General features: G+C 34.6%; 1 protein-coding gene across 1 annotated transcript in view; it reads left to right on the top strand.

Moving 5' to 3' along the window:
• The window catches only part of LOC119595751, a 4,503-nt gene extending 4,143 nt beyond the window's left edge, over positions 1-360 (top strand). The window contains exon 4 of the mRNA XM_037944885.1: positions 1-360. This exon is cut by the window's left edge and continues 787 nt beyond it. The gene's annotated coding sequence lies outside the window, so the exon portion shown is untranslated.
• Positions 361-7,020: the final 6,660 nt, after the last annotated feature.

Here is a 7,020-nt window from a genome sequence, read left to right as displayed (position 1 = left end):
ATCAAATTATTTCTCAGGTGAACCTTATTCAGTAACACATACACCATGTCTCTCTTTCTTCAAAATTGTTAAACCATGAATCATTCTCCAGGTTCTTATGTGCATTATCTTTGATAGCAGTGCAATGCTATCTTCCCAATGAACTTCTTCATTAATCTTCGCCACAGTCGTTTCAAAATTAGAAGGTTCTTAGTGACAGGAGAGTGTCGAAGACAGAACAAAAAATTCTCTTCAACTGTTTGCATTTGCAGTTCTCTTATAAGTGTGATTTACATATCTGAATTGAAAATTTTGTTGTATAGTAAAATCTGCATGTAATTTTTGCTATGCAAATTTAAGTCAGAAAAAAAAAAAAAAAAATTGTGCATGTGATACTTCCTTCCTTGTGTGAAATTCAGTGTTGCTAATTAATATATATAGAAATTAATAGTGTGTGTGTGTGTGTGTGTGTGTGTGTGTGTGTGTGTGTGTGTGTGTGTGTGTGTGTGTGTGTATGTGTATGTGTGTGTGTGTGTGTGTGTGTGTGTGTGTGTGTGTGTGTGTGTGTGTGTGTGTGTGTGTGTGTGTGTGTGTGTGTGTGTGTGTGTGTGAGAGAGAGAGAGAGAGAGAGAGAGAGCCAAAAGAGATCTAAGTAGGGGATTGAAGTAGAAAGTATTAGAAGTATTGCATTAAAGTATATCAGTGCATAATTTTATTGCTAAAGGTATAAACTGATATTTATACATCTGACTTATATTGAGGGAAAGGAAATACTGTATAAGTGACAAAAATTCATGTATCCTCCAAGACTGCTTCCTATTAACACACCCACTAGTTAGTCAAAGATAACCAAATGTAGTCATGGTACTGTGTGGTAATGATTTATAAATCCCAAACTTAATCTGTATTGTTTATCCTAGTATTTTATTTTGGTATATCCTTTAAGAAAGAGAGGGACAGAAATATTCTTGAAAATTAAGAAAGAAACCATGTTAGATGGCAGTTGACGTAATGGTGTATTACCATGTCAGAAAGCTGTTCTGTGACACTATGTATTTATTTTCTTTCTCTCTGTTTTTTCCTTTTGATTTGTGCGTGTGTGTGTGTGTGTGTGTGTTTGGGGGGTGGTAGATGGTTGGTTTGGCATCTACTACTTAGACTGGTCTAGTATCTCTTTAGGGAGTAATTGTTGTGGGATGCAGATCGGGATTCTGTATTCTGCAGCTTAAGTACACATGCACTGTATAAGCGTGCAGGGAAGGAGGGGACCCCACTGTCCAATGAGAGTACCAAAAAGTGTCCGTGTCAGGCAGTCAGGTCTCTGAAGTGAGTTGTGAGAAGCACCTGCTTGTGAGAGTGCAAGAACATGGCTGTGGACCTGATGTGACCCAACTTGAGGAAGTATGTTGTAGGGTTATGCTGCTACAGGTACTCCCCCTCCAGAGAGTGAGATAAGTGAGCGAGCAAAATACCATGACGTGTCCCTCTGGGTGACTCTGCGTGAAGGCATTTATGCCAAGCGAGGTGATTGTGGTTTCTGCCATATATATATGTGTGTGTGTGTGTGTGTGTGTGTGTGTGTATGTGTATGTGTGTGTGTGTGTGTGTGTGTGTGTGTGTGTGTGTGTGTGTGTGTGTGTGTGTGTGTGTGTGTGTGTGTGTGTGTGTGTGTGTGTGTGTGTGTGTGTGTGTGTGTGAGAGAGTGAGTGAATGTTTGTAAACCAAATTGAAATTAGTGCCAAAGAGGTCTAAGTAGGGGATTGATGTAGAAAGTATTAGAAGTATATGTAAGTATCCATTTAAATATGAACATTACACTTTTTATATGTATGCAAATATTAACAGGCAGTTTAGCCTTGATAGTAATGCACAAATGTATGTAACAGGTAATATCACTTGAAGTACTGTATAGTTTAATATAAAAGAAAAATGACATTGCTATATTATCAAAATTCAAGGACTAAGGAAACTCAGTTTTCATAATTGATATTACTAATACTTTTAATTTGCAGTTGTCTCTCAGAAATTCTAAAGAATGTTCATATGAAATAATTTTGTAGTTAAAAGTGATAAATAGATGGAGATATTAAAGGGATAGTGTGAAATACTCAGGCACCAGTGCAAAATTCAGTTATCTCCTAAAGAATGAAAATTGCAAGAGTTGCAATAATTTTTGCAAAAGAAGAATTCATTGCCTGAAGAAATTAGTGTTCATGGCTTTAATATGAACTCAAAGTAAAATCAAGACAGCATGAACTGTTCATAAGAATAAGGCTTTGTCATAGCCACAAGTTATGTGCTCACAAAATGAGTATGGAGTTAAAAATGGACATATATCTATAGGCTGTATGAAGAGTTACAGTGCAACCAATTTATAAAAGCAGTGAATGTATTGTAATATGCCAGAGGTAAGTATTTTGTATATATTTATCACACAGGAAGGAAGAAAGTGAACCTGCAACTTCATTTTATATAGTCAAAATAAGTCTTGTGTAAAAATGGACATAATTTATTTATAATCTGGCAGAAATGTTACTTCAGAGTGTTGCAATGTATTTTCATTTTATTTACACCAGAGTTGGCATGATTTAAACCAGATTAGTTAAATCATGCAATTAATTTATTGAAATCAAACTAAGGAAATTTTTAACTCAGCCAGCATTTAAACTAAAATACATTATTTATACCATTTGAATTGAGAATAAGTATTCAGTTTTGTGTACTTAGTTTTGTGTAGGTGTGGGAGGGTGTACGTGTGTCTGTTAGTGTGTGTATGTGTTATGTGTGAGTATCCACTTATACATAACCCACATACACTAGGAAACACAAAGTCAGTTTGGGTAGGTATAGATATGTATAGTGAAAAGAAATATACCTCAACTCTTAATCAAGTTATACTGTATAGTGATAAATAGATGGAGATATTAAAGGGATAGTGTGAAATACTCAGTAATGACGTAATGGTATATTACCATATCATATTACCATACCCAGTCAAGTGTTTAGAATCAGTAATTTCAGGTCTCCAGTACCATGTATGTATACTCTTGAAAAATACCTAAACATACAAACCCTTACAGTCCATGCAATCTGGGTATATAGGAAGCCACCGCCCTTTTGTTTGTGCCATAAACAACAACTTGTTGTCAAAGCACTTGTCATTGCTTAATGTCTAACAGGTATGGCATGTACATACATCCCATGCTCACTGTGAATACTTTATTATTTGCTTTTATGCATAGATAGCTCTACTTGTACAAAGTCACCAGTGAGCCAACTACGAATACTATATGTCTCACCGGTTTACCCTTTTCCTTGCTTTTCAAAAGTATTTTATGGTATCTTGTATTGCTTTTATTAATGTCAGTGACATTATAGTAATTATAATGTTTGTAATAAAAATCACACTATCAGTATTGTCAGTAGTAAAAAAACACTTTTCCTGTGAATTCAAGGAAAGGTGATATCAGGTAAGGTCACAAGGTCTACTAACTAACTCCTTGGTGGCTAAGCACATGCAGAGACACTTCACAAAAAAAAAAAAAATCTAAAATGAGCATAGCTTTTTCCCAGCACCACTGAGTTAAGCTGATACTATCTCTCATACTAACCTTTACAATAAATGTATATCTAATGCCTTTAATTCTGCCTCCTATATATCTGTATTGAGTGCACTATAATTCCATAATGTCATAAAAGTTTCTCTGTTAGGATCAGCAGCTTGATAGAACTGCATCATTACTGCCGGCTCTTTCCTAGCAGAAGTTGTTAGACCCACATTATAACATCTTACTCTTTAAAAAAATAACAATACAATAAAATGGGGAGTGAAAATATAGTTATTAAACCCCAAATTATTCTTTCAATGTTACTGTAAAAAGTTGATAAAGTAGTAAAACAGTCTCAAAGTGTATCAAACTATGATCAGAATGTGTAAAGCAGCAACAGCTCTAAATTAAAATATTGGGCAGTTTCAGTTCTTTGATTTGATAAGGATTTTCAACTGTAAATTAATGATGGCAGTATTATATGAATATGAAGTTTCTTCTCACAGTGATATGATAGTCTCATACTATATACACAGTGCTTAATAGAAGCATTGCAGTTAATGAAAGGAGGCAGAATCCTCTCAGGTTTTATTTTAAAGGGACACTCGGAGGTAAACATTGCAAAGGCAGGTGCAAGAAATGCAACAAGGATATTGAGGGAAAGGGTCTTTAAAGGCTCAGTGATATATATTAGAAAGTTATATATAATTTCTCATTTTAAAACTTCAGAAGGGAAAAATATATGACTGATTTAAAGATGGGATGAAGTCTAACCTTGATATATAGACAAACTGGTTTAGTAAAGTAGTGTATGTATTACTCCATAATTTATCAATGTAAGTATTTATTTAAAGTTGTCATGGATTTTTCTGCATCAAAGAAAATTATCCTTTATATTCACTTCAAAAAGCCAGGTGTATATTTTCAATGCCTGTCCAGACAACTAAACCTAACTGGGAGGCATGCCTGAGAAGTGATGTCAGGAGGGCAAAGCACTTGCTAAACTCATTTGTGTGTGGAATCAGTTGTTAGCAATAGTTTGGCAGACTGCATCACTTTTTGAGAATATCTGCCAGTCAGGCAGGTATATCCAAAGTATACCCATTCTTGAAAAATTTTTACAGGCTTGTTTTAAGTTATTCTGTTATAGCAAAAAAAAAAGAAAAAAAAAATCAATTGAAAATTTCATGAGATAATGATTTTGTAAATCTCACTGTGGTTAATAGAACTATAAAATGGCTCAGAGTGGTTAATAAAACCATAAAATAATGCATAAAATCAATATTGTGTCAGTTAATATGTGATCTAATTTAGTACATATTGTATAAAAGATAAAGGTTTAAAAGATGTAAAGTATGATTACCTAAGACGCTGTACATCACAGTTGATATTTATAAAGAAGCATGCCAAACATTTGAACTTACAACAGACATGTGCATAGTTTGTTTTTCAGTACAAATGGAACCTAGTTTTTTGTTTGTGTTGATTATGATACTTCAAAGATTTGCCTGTACTGTTCCCTGAGTAAAGTTTACATTTTTGTAATTTCTGTCAGATTCCATATGCAATTTTAATGATTTTCTCAAAGTGCAATTCACAGGTGCATTGATGTGTAAACATGTGCTGATATATAAAAAATAAAAATGCAAGTGTGTGCTTCCACAGAAACCACTTTGGAACTTTACTTATTTTGTTAACAGAGGGATACTAACATTACATCTTATTTGATTCAGGGGAACTCTTACTGGCTCCAGTTCTCAGAACTAGACCCCCACTGGCTGCTGAGACCTTTTAATTCTAATACACCAAAGTTGTGGCTTATTCTGTCAAGATCTCCATGTCATGTGTTGTGTATTTCTTAGCTATTAGTGTCTTGCAGTTCAAGTATGCCTTTCATAAAATTGAAAATGTATTGAGGAATTATTCTTATGACAGTTCCAACTTGGCTTTAGCAATTCTTGGTCTAGACATAAATGTGATGTTGCAACTAGATGTATTTGCAAAAATTTCAATAACCCAGTGGTGATAGGCACATGGACTGTCCATAATGTAATGTAATGATATGACATACTTTACATGCATACAAGTGTATTTCACACATTTACATTTATAGCACATACATATTATTTATTGAACATTTTCTGCCATGCCAACATCTAAGGCCATCAATGGCATATTCAAAATAAAGCAATACTGTTTGGCTTAGGGGCAAAGCCCCCAGCTAAAAAGTTGTTTTGTTCAAAAGGTGATGTTTGAGGATTTCCAGAGTGGTAAAAATGAATTAATGATTAGGATAAGTGGACCAGTGAAAGGATGAAGAGGAGAAGGAAAAGGAGAGTAAGAGAAGAAAAGATAGGGGGTGATCCCCTACATTGGGCCTCAGTCTTCGCCTCATAAACCCTCCCATGACAAAATCAAGCAAGAGATTGGGGTGAGCACATACATATTAACATATTAATGCCAAGACAGCACATTACATACACAATCTAATATTTTAATCTCTTTTACATATTGATACCTACAAAAGTGCTTTGTCATTAAGAATCAGTTATTATTTATTTACTAAAGATTTTCTGCTGTGTCAGTATCTAAGGTCATTAGCAGTATATTCAAAATACAGCGATAGCATGAGGCTTGGGGACAAAGCCCCCAGGTAAGGAGGTGCTATATGACATCAAAGGTGATATGGCACTATGGTTAAGTATAGTACTGAAAAGGGATAGGAATGAATTCATGATTAGGGTAAAGTTACAGGTTGAACAGTACTAGAGGGTAGTATGGTAATGGAAAGGGTAGAGGTGGTATAGTATAAGGTAAAGATTGTTAGAAGAGGAAGAAGTTCAGGGAGCTTAAGCATTACGGTAAAGTATTAATGGTGAAAACTACAAAAATGAGTAAACAATTGTGATAAGTAGACAGACAAGGGGATGAAAAAAGGGGAAAGGAAAGAAGAAAAGACCATGCAAAATTAATTGAGGCAAGGGCAGAAGACCTAGGTAAGGGTGACCTCCCCCCACATTGAGCCTCAGTTCCCATCTCCTAAGCCCACCTCAACAATGAGCAAGGGATTGGGGGGGGGGGGGGGGGAGAATCGTTACTAGAGCTACTTGATCTTACTTTGAATCTTTGGGGATACATATTTTTTTAAAAATTCTGCAACTCAAAATTTTACCATTAATATTCATAAAACAACAATAGTAATAAAACAAAAATTTTCCCAAAAAAAATCAAGAAAAAGGCAATTTATGTTTCGGTGACCAAGTGCTGATTCAGCAATATATGCAAAGTCAAATAAAAACAAAACATTGGACATCATATGTACAGTATATATGCTTTCTATTACAGCTTCAGTTGGTTAATGTGTTTGTGTTTCTGTAAATGTAAATTCTTTGTGAAATATATATGTATAAAAGATGGTAGTGTTATGGAGTAGATCTTCATTTCATATCAGAAGCATATAATCAAGAGGCTCAAAGGTTAATGATACAGAAAA

Source organism: Penaeus monodon, chromosome 36 (genome assembly GCF_015228065.2).
Source record: "Penaeus monodon isolate SGIC_2016 chromosome 36, NSTDA_Pmon_1, whole genome shotgun sequence".
In the NCBI taxonomy this organism is placed as follows: Eukaryota; Metazoa; Arthropoda; class Malacostraca; order Decapoda; family Penaeidae; genus Penaeus; species Penaeus monodon.
The sequence above is the reverse complement of the archived record's forward strand: the minus strand, read 5'-3'. Positions and strand labels throughout refer to the sequence as shown.